Source organism: Microtus ochrogaster, assembly GCF_000317375.1.
Source record: "Microtus ochrogaster isolate Prairie Vole_2 chromosome 6 unlocalized genomic scaffold, MicOch1.0 chr6_random_2, whole genome shotgun sequence".
In the NCBI taxonomy this organism is placed as follows: Eukaryota; Metazoa; Chordata; class Mammalia; order Rodentia; family Cricetidae; genus Microtus; species Microtus ochrogaster.
In genome coordinates, this window is record NW_004949095.1 from 12,858,487 (window position 1) to 12,874,258 (window position 15,772).

The window sequence follows — 15,772 nt, forward strand, 5'->3', positions numbered from 1 at the left end:
CAGAGAAACCCTGTCTCGAAAAACCAAAGAAAAATAAAGAACAGTGCCTTCATGCTTATGGTAAAAATAAATGTTGAGATTGTAGAACAGTTTAGACAAATTAAAAGTTTGATAATAGAAAAAGAAATGTCAAGAGATTCCTAAAGTTTTGGCTTCAAAGTCTGAGTGTAAAATAGAACCATTAACTGAGGTAGAAAATCCTGAAGAAGATGATTCAGAAAGTATAATGGCAGATGACTTTAGTGTGAGATACTGAAGAAGCATCCCAATGAACATGGATGGTAGGTAGCTGTGTGGTTTGGGTTAATGGAGAACAGTCTGGCAATCAAAAGTGTCATGCTAAGCAATAGGAAAGGAATAAACAGTTCCTGATTAAACACTCTTTGAGTCATAATATCAAAATATTAACAAAATGTTCTAGGATAAATAAGGTAGGATAATAAGCAATACTATTTATTCAAAGTCTTTCTAAATCTTCCTCGTCTGTGTTGTTTTGATTCATAACCGATGCTGTATTTAAGCGTGCATTCCATTCAACCACAATCATTTCAAAATATCACATGCTTTGTGATACCTCAACTCTGTGAAATTGGTGCAAGGTCTTTCCCTAATCCAGTCCTCTTACAGATCACAGCTAATCGTTGTAAAAAATGTGATAAAATTTGAACAAAACCTCATTTAATTTTGAACTTTTTGTGTTTCTTATTTCCTCCTCTCTACCCCATTTTCCTCTTAACACTCATCACAGAATCACAAACTCTATACCAGGACTATAGCAACAGCATAGGCAAAGAACACATCCTTAAGAAGCCAAGATAAAAATCTTAGTGTTAGCGAAAAGTTGGAAAGATTTGTTGATATTTAGCTCACTCCATAGATTACTTCTTCCTAAGGACGTGGCTTTAGAATAACAGTTAGGCTCTTCCCAGAGAAAAGTCAGTGTCTTGTCCATCAAAAGACAGTTCTTGATCTATGTATTTCTACTGTCATAACTGGGAGAAACCTGTCACAAGTTAATCAAACTCATAAAAGAGTAGTCTACCAACAATAACAACCTGTGCCTTACTATGCTTATCTTAAGTGATATTCTCTCCAGAGTCTGCATAGTGAACAAAGAATTGGGAAATGGAAATAAATATGACCTTGTGCATAATTTGTATTTATGCTAATGGTGGGGCTATAGGTTATTCTCCCTGTCCCATGCCACCCTGGAGTGGAGCCTTTGCATCCTCAACTTCAGTGTCTCGACTTGCTCATTGTAGTTCTTTTTGCTACTTGTCCAGATTGAACATCTTCTATGACCTTAACTCTTTCCCTCTATAAAGTGTAATACAGTTGAGTTCCAATTACTAAAATTGAGATCAGCTGGAGCTTGTGTGCTCCCAAATACTTCATGCTCACATTACAGCCAGTCTCAGGCTTACTTACCCCCACAGAGAGCACAATATGCTTCCTCTCTTTCCAAGTTAAGCGCTCACTGCCGTCCCCACTGTAATTGCTGCATTCAACAGAAGAATAAAACCAATACTTCTTAGACATGTTGAGTCAATATTGTCTCTCTGCTTCTTTTTTCTGCTTCCATTTCCCCTCAAATGCAAATTCACTTTCCTTAGTTACCCAAAAGCCACAGAAATGTAAAAAAAATAAATAAATAAAACAGCATTTTGTTTCAAATATCAAGGTTATCAGTCAAAGTACATATCAGTTAAAATATTTGGAAAAGGACATTATGAAATGGGTGTTTGTATAAACTTTCCATTCAGTAATTTTCAGATATTTTCTGTCAGTGCTTCATCTTGTCAAACATCTTGCAAATTATACTTTGATCTAGCACACAAAAAGCTTATATTTTAACCAGTTCACTCAGATAACTGACTTTCTCATGCTCTCCATAAATACATCTGCTACTGTGCCTTTCATCCCACTATGGTGTTATTTTTTGATTCTGAGAATTTGGGGGGGGGGGTTGAAGCTGCAGAATACAACACCCAGTATGAAGATTTCCTGATGATTCAATGTGCTAGGACAGATATCAGGGCTATCAGCCTTCAGTAGACATTCCTAGATGTCTTCCCTGGATCTCACAGATTATTGTTTTTTTCTTTTTAGAGGCAGAAATGCAGAAATGATTATTAGTTTGATGACCCACCAAAAAATGTAAAAGAAAAAATGCGCTGACCTGGACAGATCAGTAATGATGTGGAAGTGGAGAGAAGATTGTATAATACCAGAAAGACAAGCAGCAAAGACCAGAGGGCTGTGCAGTCCATTTCCCGAGTCTTCCAGGTTCCCCAGTTATCAGGGGCTAATTTCATTTATGCTCCTGACTTCATTTTCACTTAGGTTTGTGTCCTGGTGGGAAGTCTGGAAAAGTTATTTTGAAATTGGTTCTTCCTCTCGCAGTACCACATGTGCAGAGAAACCCATACACAGACAGGACTGGCACACCCATGGAGAAGCCACATGTGTACCTAAGAACACATGGACAGGCAGACAATAAAAACACCCAGTTGCAGCAGAACGACTCCAGGCCCAGATTCCTCATGCTGCAGAGAGCACATGTGCCTTGCTTCTCACATGCACACAGACACACAGACCCTCACCCAGATGCCACGGCTCGTCCATGCTCAGCTGTGACTTTGCCCTGTGTGTCACATATGAATGCAGAATTATCTCTAATGAGAATTTCTCCATTCGGTCTCATTTTACAAAATTCTCATGAAATCTCACCTTGTGGATTCTTCAAAATAATTGCATGAAAGAGAAATAAGGCACAGTACACTTAGCACCCGAGGGAAAGAAAGTCGGTAGTACAGTTGTCAGGGTTTACAGTGGCCGCTTCAGATATGTCCATCATTGGACATCTGCCTGATATGGCAGTACTGGAAGTCACTTGTCACTAGGTGACCAGCAATAGTAAGAGAAGACAATGTGTACGTCTATGGAAAGAAAACAAACTCTAGAACCAATGGATTTAGATCTATGTTGAGGAATTTGACTAATTATTCATAAACTTGGGCGAGAAATATATCTGCTTACTGAACAATAAATGCTACTTTCCAGTGTTATTGAGAAAGTACAGTATAAACACATACATGACAACTGAAGCCACAGCTTCATGAACATGTGTTCTGCTTTTATTACTGAAGTTGTTCTCAAAAGATTCTGCAAACTCTTTAGATTAAAGATAATAGCTTTTGTTACAGAGAGTTTTCACTAAGAAAGGTTCTAAGTTCACTATTTTCTCACAAATAGAGTAACATTAGAAGGGAATGCATGTTGTGGAAATAAATGAATGAATGAGATGGATAAATGTTATTTTACGTATTCATCATTGTTCATATGCTTTATAGCAAGGGCTTCAATAAGGCAGGTACATGGCTTATAAAAAGAGAATATAATCACCAAAAGTCATGAGATAGACTAGCAAGATTTAAAGAATTGGATAAATTTGCAAAATAATTTGGAAGGAAGAATTCCAGATGAGTAGAATTAAAACACCTGTAATTTAGTAAATATTTCTTTAAGCAAGCTACCCAGTGGTCCCAGTAATCTATTGCCTCATAGTGATGTACGCTAAAATTTAGCAGTTTAAAATGATATATTTTAGCATATCCTTTATGGAAGCTAAACTACATTGGTCTTGCTCAGAATGTCTCATGTGGTATAATCAACGGTGGTTGAGCTGATTTCCTCATTCAAGTGCTGGGGGTGGGTTGGGTTATTGATCTGATTACTGATATGTGGCTCTCCCAAAACAGTGTAGACTTTCCTACTAGCATGGTAGACTGAATTCAATAGCAACTGTTCCAAAGGGATCAGATGGGAATGAATGCTATTTGTATGACCCTGACATGGAAAATACACAAAAGTCACTTTTGGACTCAATCACTTCACTTGCAATGGTAGTCACAAAGGCCCACCAGATCTAAAGATGGGTATAGATCCTCAGGTCCCAATGGGAAAGTTATAGTGTCAAATTGCAATAAAGATGAAAAATGTAATGGCTGCCAGTATTGGATAATATAACTTGCTATAGAATACTAAAAGGGCAAGGTTGAGTTCTGTTTTATATATCTTGTATTTCTGTTGCCTTTAGCACACAAAAATGGAAAGTAGTAAGTTTGATACTGGAATGCAGGATATTTGACAGTGACCAAGATAGCCATAATAAATGAAGTCACTGGACTAGATGTTATAGATGAAACACAAAAGCAAAGCAAAAGTAAAGAATATAAAGAAGGAGAGGAGAGGGCTGGTACAAAAATGAAACAAAGGATTAACAAGAAAGAAAGGAATGGAGAAGAGGGGATTAAGGAGCTTTAGTTTTCTATGGATGTCAAATTTGCATCTTCTGGAATTTTGGCTTGTAACAACCTAGCTTTAACCTCTGCTGTATTTACATGGCTGTCTTTCCTATATGGGGGTCTACACTAAGTAACTCTTATCTTTTGGAAACACCAGTAGCATTTGATTCAGGCCCACTCTGATTCAGCATGAGTTCGTGTTATCTTAGACAACTACCTCTACCACGACAGTATTTCCAAATAAGGTCACATCCTAAGCTACTGGAAACTAGGTCTTCACATCTTTCTGACACATGAGGTGGGGTGGTTCACAGTTTAGCCCATATGAGAAAAAGAAAATGGAGAAGAGGAGATCAAAGAGCCAATCCTCAATGGTGTCTCAGTGTACATTGACACAGATGGAGAGAGAGACCACTGGGAAAGACAAGGAAAAAAACAAACAAACAGGAAAACAGGTCACAAGGTTTGAGAAGTGGAAGAAAGATACAGATAAAAATCTTAATTTGACAAAGATGGAAGACTCCATTTGAGTCATAAGTTGAGCAAGTAGAAGTTTATGGGGCCACACTTAGTAAGCTGTTGGAGTAGGAGCTAATTTGTGGCACATTAATGAATAAAAGGAAGTTAAAGAGGTAGGCTGGGGTTATTTCAGAGTAAACTGTCCAAGCTTATTTTCTGTGCAGTTGACTCTAATGCTCTGGTGTTTGTGTTAGTTAAATCCATTATGAAATACTGAAGGGAAGGCTTGGAAGTGAGAAAGAGAACAGAAGAACAAAACCGTGGCAGACAGAGCTGGGACTGACACATTAGGAATCTTCTGTGGTCTCCCCAAAACTGAGTAAGTGGCTTCCTGGGTGTTGGAGTCCACAATAAATGCTGGAGTGAGAGATGTGCATACAGAGATGAGCGGATGCAAAGAGAAAACGAGTAATTAACTTCAGAAATACACCAAAACTTTGGAGGATGGAGAGATGACACAGATGCCAGGAGACAAAGGATGTGGCCAGAGCTAGGCCTAATTGTTTATTTCCTTGATGCCTAGGAAGCATCCAAGCAGAGTCAGTTCTGGGAAACTCCTTCAAACTGTGGTTTTTACAAACAAGAGATGGAGTGAGTCAGATGTTTCAGCACTGTGGGATCCCGGTTCCACCTTCCAGACCTCGGCTTCTCGGCTTTTCTCTTCCCTTCCACATTTAATTCTCATGCTTCTCTTTTCCATTGGATCTTTGTGGCTTTTACTTTTTTTCTAACTAACTTCATAGTTAGTCTAGCAATGCTACAAACAGGATACTCTAACCCACTCCCTCTGAGACCAATACTTTGTTTACAAAATGGAGAGCAGTTGTGTCCATCTTTAGCCATATATTCTCAGCCATAATTATGTATATAAAACAAGTTGCCCCCCTCAAAGTAAGTTAAGGTATAATCATCCTTGAAGACTGAGCCTTGAAATGGACAGAAAAGACAAAACTTCAGCTTGCATTTTGCAGGCAGAATGTGGACAATACAATGATCTTTTAACCTGTCCTTGTAGATTAACTGATTCTTTATTCTTAAGACAGCTGCTAATAAATTTGGTTTGGGAACATTATTTAGAGAAAGTTTCATTCTGTTGTTTGAGGACGAAAAGTCTTTCCTAATTTGTCTCCTTTCTGAGATTAAATAAGAAAAGACTGTAGTTGAGTTCATGTATGTCAAAGATCATGGGGAAAATACCTTCAAATTCTGATAAAGCAGAATTAGTAAAAGCAGAGCTTATTAATATTAAATTAAATAAATTTAAATAATTAAATATTAATATTAATGATAATATTAATATTAAAACTATAATCGTATGAAATATAAGGAATGCTATAACTTGGGATGCTACAGATGATCATGAACAAGAGGGAAGACTCTGTAGGATCAAGTTCCAGTTGTTCTGAAGCAAATTATTCAATGTATCTGAAACTCAGCATCCACTGCCACAAAACAAGGAGGTGATAATGAGAGTTAAAAAGACAGAATTTCAAAGCTGGAAAGACGACTCTGGGTTTGCTTCCAAACGATCTGAGTTTGGTTCCTAGTACCATCCGGTACAGCCACCTATAACACCAGCTCCAAGAGATTCTGATACTCTCTGGTATCCTCTGTGGGTACCTGCATACACACACACACACACACACACACACACACACACACACACGCATATACACACACACACAGAGACTTACATAACCATAAAATAAAAACAAATACCTTTTTAAAAAGACAGTGATTTAAAATGAATAGATTTTCAAGCAACATCTGACACATAGTACACTATTATACTATGTTATTTTGCAAATTTACTATTGTCTAATTACCTTCAATTATTTAGTTTTGTCTAGATTCCATATAAAATTGTGTTTATCACAAACAACACAATGTTTTAAAAATATATGTGCATGCCGGGCGGTGGTGGCGCACGCCTGTAATCCCAGCACTCGGGAGGCAGAGGCAGGCGGATCTCTATGAGTTCGAGGCCAGCCTGGTCTACCAAGGGAGTTCCAGGACAGGCTCCAAAGCTACAGAGAAACCCTGTCTCGAAAAACCAAAAAAAATATATATATATGTGCATAATGGTAGAGATGAAGGTCTTATTCTTCCAGAGGACCTGGTTAGGTTTTCAGCACCTACATGTTAGCTTGCAACCCATCTGTAACTCTAGTTCTTAGGGTTCCCACTCCCTCTTCTGGCCTCCATAAGCACCAGGTATGCACACAGTACACAGCATACATTCAGAAAAAAAAACCACCTATACACGTATAATAAATCTTTAAAAAGTAAAATACCTATACATACTGAAGTCATTAAATCTAACTAATTAAAATAAAACATTTTACCTCATGCTGTTCATCTCTTCCATAATACCATTTTCCATGTAATAGTCACTGTTTTAAAATAGATCTCTGGAGCTCATTCTTCTACCTAACTGGATGTTTGTGTCCCCTGATGAAGATCTCCCTCCATCCTTTGGTATCTACCATGTCATTCTCCACTTCTATAAAAATTTATAATTTTCTATTGCATATATAAATAAGATTATGTGATACTGGTCTTTCTGTGCCTAGTTTGTTTCATTTAATATGCTGTTTTTAGCAAGTTCATTCATGTTGTCCCAAATGACAGAATTAACTTCTTTCTATGTGCCTAAACCACATTTCTTATGAATATATAATTGTCTGCCCTTCATTGGTGGATGCTAGCTCAGCTACTTTTCTTATTACATGATAAATTATCTAACATGAAAAACTTAAGGAAGGAAAGGCCCATTTGAGTTTTTTCCCTTCTGTTTGATTATTTTGTCTGATTTCAGAGCATTGATTTTTTTTATCTTATTATATTTTATTATTATCCCTTAAAAGCCCAATTGTTTTCTTTCTTTTAAACAATCGTATTTTAAATACCAATCCAGGTTCTTTATGTAGGCACTTAGTGCTATGAACTTTCCTCTTAGCATTGTTTTCAAAGTGTCCCATAAGTTTGGGTGTGTTGTGCATTCATTTTTATTGAATTTTAGAAAGACTTTAAATTCTTTCTTTATTTCTTCCTTGACCCAGGGGTGATTCATTTAAGCATTGTTAAATTTCTATGTATTTGTAGGCTTTCTGTAATAAGTTTTGTTGTTGAATTATAACTTTAAGCCATGGTAATCCAATAAGATACCTGGAATTATTAGAATTTTTTGTATCTGTTGAGGTTTGCTTTGTTACCGAGTATGTAGTCAGTTTTAGAGAAGGTTTCATGAGGTGCTAAGAAGAAGTATATTGTTTTGTGTTTGGTTGGAATGTTCTATAAATGGCCACTAACCCGTTTGAGTCATAACTTCTGTTAGTTCCTTTAATTCTCTCTTAAGTTTCTGTCTGGCAGTCCTGTCCAGTGATGAGAATGAGGCATTGAAGTCTTCCACTATTAGTATGTGGAGTTTGATGTGTGATTTGAGCTTTGGTAATGTTTCTTTTACAAATGTGGGTGCCCTTGTATTTGGGGCATATATGTTCACAATTAAGACTTCATCTTGATGAATTTTTCCTATGATGAATATGAAATGTCCTTCTTTATCTCTTTTGATTAATTTTTAGTTTGAAATCTATTTTGATAGGTATCAGGTTGTTTCTTAGGTCCATTTGATTGAAAAATTTTTTCTTAACTCTTTACTCTGAGGTCATGTCTGTCTTGAAAGCTGAAGTGTGTTTCTTGTATGCAGCAGGAGGATGGATCCTGTTTTTGTATCCATTCTGTTAGTCTGTGTCTTTTTATAGGTGAATTGAAACTGTTAATATTAAGAGTTATTAATGACCAGTAACTGTTAGTACCTGTTATTTTTGCTTTTCTTGTTGTTAGTGGTATTGTGTGAATGTTTTCCTTCATTGGGTTTTGCTGGTGTGGGATTATCTATTGCCTGTATTTTTGTGGGTATAGATAGCTTCCTTGGGTTGGAGTTTTTCTTCTAGTACTTTCTGTAGGGCTGAATTTATACATAGGTATTGTTTAAATCTTGTTTTGTCATCGAATATCCTGTTTTATCCATCTATGGTGATTGAAATCTTTGCAAAGTATAGTAGTCTCAGCTAGCATGCATCGTCTCTTACTGTCTGTAGAACATCTATCCATGACCTTCTGGATTTCATAGTTTCCATTGTGAAGTCAGGTGTAATTCTAATAGGTCTGTCTTTATATGTTACTTGACCTTTTTCCTTTGCAGCTCTTTATGTTCTTTATTGTCTATGTTTTGTGTTTTGGTTATTATGTGGCAAGGGGACTTTTTTTTTTTTTTGATCCAGTCTATTTGGTGTTTTGTAAGCTTCTTGTAGTTTCAGAGGTATGTCCTTCTTTAGGTTGGGAAGGCTTTCTCCTATGATTTTGTTGAATATATTTTTTGTACCTTTAAGCTGGAGTTCTCCTTTTTCTATCTCTGTTATTCTTAGGTTTGGTTTATTCATGGTGTACCAAACTTTTTAGATGTTTTGTTTAACAAAAAATGGATTTAACATTTTCTTTGACCAATGAATCTATTTCCTCTATCATATATTCAACATTTGAGATTCTCTCTTCCATCTCTTATATTCTGTTGGTTATGCTTGTTTCTGTAGTTCCTGATCATTTGCCCATATTTTCCATTTCCAGAATTCCATCTGCTTGTGTTTTCTTTATTGCCTCTATTTCAGTTTTCAAGTCTTGAATTGTTTCCTTCACCTGTTTAACATTTTTTCTTGGCTTTCTTTTTTTTTTTTAAGGGATTTGTTTTTTTGTTTTTTTCATTTTTTTATTTGTCTTTTCCTCCACTTCTTTAAGGGATTTTTTCATTTTTTCTTAAAGGCCTCTATCATTTTCATAAAGTTGTTTCTAAAATTTTTTTTTCTGTTTTGTCTGTGTTTGGACATTCAGGTCTTGCTGATGTAGAACTATTAGTTTCTGGTGATGCCATATTGCTCTTCATGTTTTTGAATGTGTTCTTACACTGTCATCTGCCCCTCTCTTTCTCCAATGAGTGCAGGTAGGGTCTATGCTTCAGGTCATCCCTCCTCCTTCAATTGGTGCAGATAGGGCCTGTGACTTCCTCCAGATGCAGGTGGGCCATGCCTCTGGTGAATGCAGGTAAGGTTCTTAAGCTCTTCCAGGTGGGGCCAAGGGTCTGGTCGATGCAAATGCTGTGAGGGACCATTGGGAGTGTGGGGAGTTCATCCCAGGTCTCTAGGGCTTTGCTGGGTGGAGGAGGGTGCAGGATGTACCAGGGATTAGGGCCTGAAGAGGAGGATCCTCTAGCAGGGAACACTCATCTCTCCAGGTGCATTTGGGGCCTCGGCTCTGGTGGGCACAAATGTCACATGTGATGGTTGGGTGTCTGGAGAGGCTGCTCTCAGTTTTCTGGGGCTTCACTGTGTATGGGTGTGTGCAGCACAGGATGTCTCTCCCAGATCTCCAAGTGTAGGAGGAGCCAAGGCTCTGATGATCTCAGAAGCCTTAGGGGGTCGTTGGGAATGTGGGGAGGCTGCTCCTGAATGCCTGGGACTCTGGTGGGTGTGAGTGGAGCACAGGATGTGCCTTTAGGTACTATGGCTTAGAGAGAAGGGCTCTCTAGCCTGGGAGTCAGATACTCCCCTCTCCTTGTGGAGGCGGGACCAAGACTCTGGTGGTCTATGCTGTGGAGAACTGGGGCTTCAGTGGGTGAGGGGAAGAAATAGGATATGATTCCATGACTATGGCCTAGAGGGTAGTGCCTGTTTGTTTTCTAATGAGAGACAGGAAGGAGGTGGATCCGGATGTGGAGTGGGGGGGGGGCGGGGCTGGGAGGAGTTAAGGCAAACTATAATCAGTATACTTTTTTAAAGGAGTACTATAATCAGGATAAAAGGAAGCTATTTTCAGTACAAAGGGAAAAGGGGTTTCTATTTTTTTCTTTTTAAGACACAAATAATTCCTAAGTAGAATTTCCTTAAAAGACTTAGGGCTTAAACGGAATTAAATAAAGCTCTTAATGTCTATTTTAATGTTCTGTACTAACCAGAATTGCAATGTCATCTCTCTTAGTCTTGTTTATATTTTATTTAAATTTTTATAAACTATTTATAGGCTAAAAGAGCAATCCTATCTAATGTCCTTTAGCTAACATATTTTCCCTGAATATTTATATCAACCATATTTAATTCCCTGTTCATTTCACTACTGTATGTATTCAGCTTTTACAGGTGAGATTAGCAGTCTTAACAATCGTCACTTTATTTTATCTTTATTTTTATAATAAATAGACAGAAAGATAAGGTATTGACATGTAGACAAATAAGAAAAAAGTGGCACTTTGAGCTAGCCCTGGACTGCTCAACTGCTTGCCAGGATGGTGTTACTGACATGGGAGTGTGGGGTAGATATGATCATGTAATCACTATGCCATTAAACATGGTGAGTTTCTGGATGCCAGGCAAGGCTCTGAGGTAAACATCAAGACTTCCAAAACCAGAGCTCTACTCTGAAGTTGCAAAGTGGACCTGGGCTGGAAGGTGAGGCCAGATTTTGTAACACTGTGTTTCCATTTCCATTCCCCATTTATTAAGCTTAAAAGCAATTCTCTAATTACTTTTATTTGACTTTTTAAATTAGGACAGATATATCTTTGCTCAGTTCAAATAGCCTTCTATTAAATTTTTTTACCTTACAGAATTTTACACACATGAATACAATTAGTTTGAATGGTATGGTGAATCACTGTGTGACATTATCCAGCTTCCACAAGGATCAACTCTGGGCCAAGGTTTTGTTTATGTCCCTACTGCACACTCCCCCATGCTAAACTGTCCAGAAGTAATTCCTTAACATCACAATATTTCACTCATAGAACTTATAAGCCCTATCATACCACCACCATGTATGAAAATGTTAACTCCTCAATAATTTGTATTAGCTAGTCAGTATTAAATTTCTTTCAATGTCTCAGGAAAAAAAAAGTTTAAGGGATATATTTCGTTATGGTGGGCACAGTATCAGAAGACTAACTATCTGGCCACATTGCATTCATAGTCAGGAGATGGAGAGGAAGGGATGGAGGTCAGAAAGAGTGGGAGGGAGAAAGAAGAGAGACAGAGAAAGACAGGAACACAGAGAGAATGGAAATGAGTGGACAAGAAGCAGGGCTAGACTATAAAACTCCAAGGCCAGGTCCAATAACACACGTCCCCTGCCAGGGCTTTGCAATCTTCCCAAATAGTTCTATGATCTGGAGACCAAGTTTTGAAACACAGAGCCTATGGGGGCATTTCTCATTTAGACCACAACAGATACATAGATTGGCTCTAAATCTCATCTGGACACAGGCCGAAAAGGAGGAAGGAACTGTCCAAAAGAGTGGTCTGGAACTTTCCTCTCATGTCTTTTGGTAAATTGATAGTTTCAAATCTTTCACATCAGTATTTAACACATTTGAGGTTGACTTTCGTATGTGGTAGGAGATAAATCATTCTTCACATGGACATCTGCTTTTCTTAACAGCTTTTTGAAGAGACCCCTTTCTTCTCCTATATTTTTGGCACCTTAATCTAATCAGTTAGGTGTGGATTTATTGCTGGGCTATTTAATCTATTGCATTGTTCTCTATTCTTGCTTTGTACCAGCATAATGAGTATATTGGCTCTGAGAGTCTTGTTGCATACTCTAAAGTCAGAAAGTATAATGCCTGCAGCTTTGTTCTTTATACTTAAGATTGATGTGTTTTGGCTGGGCAGTGGTGGTGCACTCCATTAACCCCAGCTCTGGGGGATGCAGAGAGGCAGGTAATCTCTGTTAATTCAAGGCCAGCCTGGCCTATATAGTGAGTTCCAGGCTCCAGAGCTGCATAGAGAAACCCTGTCTTGATAAAACAAACAGTTTGCTGTTTGTTTGAAATTTTCTGTAAATTGAATCCTTAAAACAATTCAGTTTAGTAGTATTGTTTTAAATTGATAAGACTAAATTTCATATAACATAGTATATTTTCAACAGTACCTAACAAAATGAAACCTTTTCATTGAAAGCATCCGTTCTATTTTTAGCCATTTTTCCCATGTGTACTTTTTGTTTTGTTTTGGGAAAGAGACCTCACTTATGTTGCTCAGGCTACTCTCAGACTTCTGAGTTGAAGTGATCTTTTCACCTCAGCCTCTCAAATGCTAGGAGTACAGACATCTACAGACATGTACCACCATGCCAGACTCTCTCTCTTGCCCCCCTTCTCTCTCTTAACAATATTAAGTGTGTTAAATATATTTTAGTGTAGCTCTTTGTAAATGCTGTTTATATTTTACTCAAATATCCAACAATATAAACAGAATGTATTTAGTCTTTAAAAACGGAAAAAAAGTGAAGTTAACTTTAAAAATGAAAAGCAGATTTCTTTTTAAAACTTGGCTTTGACAAATACACACATTATTCTTTTCCACAATAAAGTACAACCAATAATAGTATTCTGGACATTAGATCTGATGCGACTAAGAATCCAAATTTCTACTATATTTAACATGTGACCTTAAATAAATTGGCAGTGTGTCCTTGGCTTCCTTTGGTAAGTATATAGGTTATATTTAATGACTGGCTTTCTTTTGAAGGAATTTATACTCCACTGCCAACATCGTTATATGCTCCATTGGTCTAACCTCATATTATGCACACACATGCACACACACACACACACTTACCAACACTGTCTAGAAATGCTTCCAGTTGCAAATAACATAACAAATTCCTAAGTATATATGGATTGTCTGCAAGTAAGTGTCTTCTGATTTTGCTTTAGGAAGTCAAAAATTGCAATTCTTTCTCCTTAAGATGCAAGGGACTCCACGATCATAAATTCTTGTTTCCAAAGTTATCTTAGAAGAAAAACACACAGAAAGAAAGGGAGAGGAAGGTGAAAACAGAGAGGAAGAAGAAAGGTAGTAAGAATGGAAGAAGTGGTAAAAGAAAAAAGAGTGGGAGAGGAGAGGGAGGGGAGAGAAAGGTAGAGAGAGGGGGGAGGGAATCCAGAGAGAAAAGTTCCTATTAGTATCATTATTTGAAATCAACCACTTGAAGTTACAAAGGAAGATGGAATTATTGGAAGAGTTCACATAATTTTCTTAGATCAATTAACAACCTGGAAAAATCTTTATTATCCAAGAAAAAGAAAGTGAAATGGTGATTAATAATGTCTGCCACAATACTTTTTCCTGAATTGTAGAAGACAGAAGACCTATTCATTTTACATATCATATGCCACTTAATTTTCTAAATATTGTAAAATGGTTATTTGTAAATATTGTTTGCTTCCTACATCTTATAAATAAGAAGAATAAACCTTAATCACGGTCACACAACTGGACATATGACCGCGACCGGGAATTAAACTTGAGGCTCCGGTTCTTTCTCCAGTGCCACACCTCTCATGATCTTACCACCTGCACCCTACCAGTGCCTCATCCCACCTGGCTTTGTACGGACTTAATCACACAGTTTCAATCATAATCACCCTGCCAAAAGTCGACGTCATGTGAAACATGTCATCTTTAAACATGTTGAGTGTCTACCACGTATGTAAAGCATAATGATCATTAAAAACACTATTTTAATCCTTACTTCCAATTCCTTCACCCTACTTGCCTCTAAAATGAGGGTTACACGAATCCCTACCTAACAGGTTTTTAAAAAGCAAAGGTGAACTTTGCAATTTTGTTTCAGTTGTAAAATGATTTTCAAACCAAAGACTGCAACTGTACAGAACCCTGGGAGCATTTGGTTCTTGTAAGAGACATCACAGTATTCTTAACTTGTGGACTAAACAAAGACAGACACGGGAGCTGACACTCAGTCACTGAGAACTTAATATGTAATAGGCATTCTTCAAAATTTGTTCAGTACAATAGTGAAAAGGACAGATGAGTTTCCTGACAGTTGAGATTCCATTCTAACCAAGAAGAAAGGCATTATACGTATAAATAAAGTGGGGGCAGTTTAATTAAAATTAGGGATGTGTGAAGAATCCTTGGAAACTTATTGGTTTTACTCTAGCCTTAAAATGCATTTTAACAGGAGTACCTTGCATGAGTGGGGTTCCCCAAAGATGGACTGTGAAATGAAAATCTCAGTGTCAGGCACAGTTATTTCCCTACAAGTTATGGATCAGAGAAACCTTAGAAGCACTCAAAGTAACACAGACTATTGGCAATGCTTTGGGTTGACCACTAAAAATAGATGATCACAGCCTATTGCTACACACCACAAAGCTTCCTTGTGACCTATAATGTAATCAGTCTTGAGCCAACCAGGAAACTCTCCCACTACTATCTAGCTTTCATGGAGTTAGAGGGTGCTGTGGAGTCTTCCAGAGCAGAGAAGACATCAGTGATCTTACTCAGCAGTGGACTCTATATGCTGCTACACTGCCAATCTTCCAGGAACGATGTGTCCATGGATGGAAGAGGGGAATTTCTGTTGTGCAAATAACCAATTAGAGTCAAATCAGATTTAAAGGCTGCTCCACAGGAAGGAATTCATCCCTGATACTGTAAGCACTTGGTCAAACACTCATAGCTTAGAAGGTCATAGGCCTTAGCGAGAAATTTACTACTGTTGTTTTGCCAAGTAGACACATTATCAAATTGTCTTCCAAATATTTGTGTTTATACCCATTGTTTTGCACAACACTCAATCTTAGTCAGAGAAGCTTCTCATTGCAGTGGATAACAGTGAATGTAGAGACTCCCAACTGCTCAAAGTGCTGAAAATTAGCAATTAAATGATCATCCATAGATGGGCCTTGATGGCCAGTAGACAGCCAGGTCATGTGTGGGGAACAGATCTCCAGGTAGGGGCCTTGGGTCTGGATATGGGATATTTATTAATTTTTATAGAACAGAAAATGTTCTGGAGTAAAGGGATTCAGAATGAGTTGATAAGAAAGAGGGACTATATATTGTGTCCAGCATGCAGCAAGAGTTTGA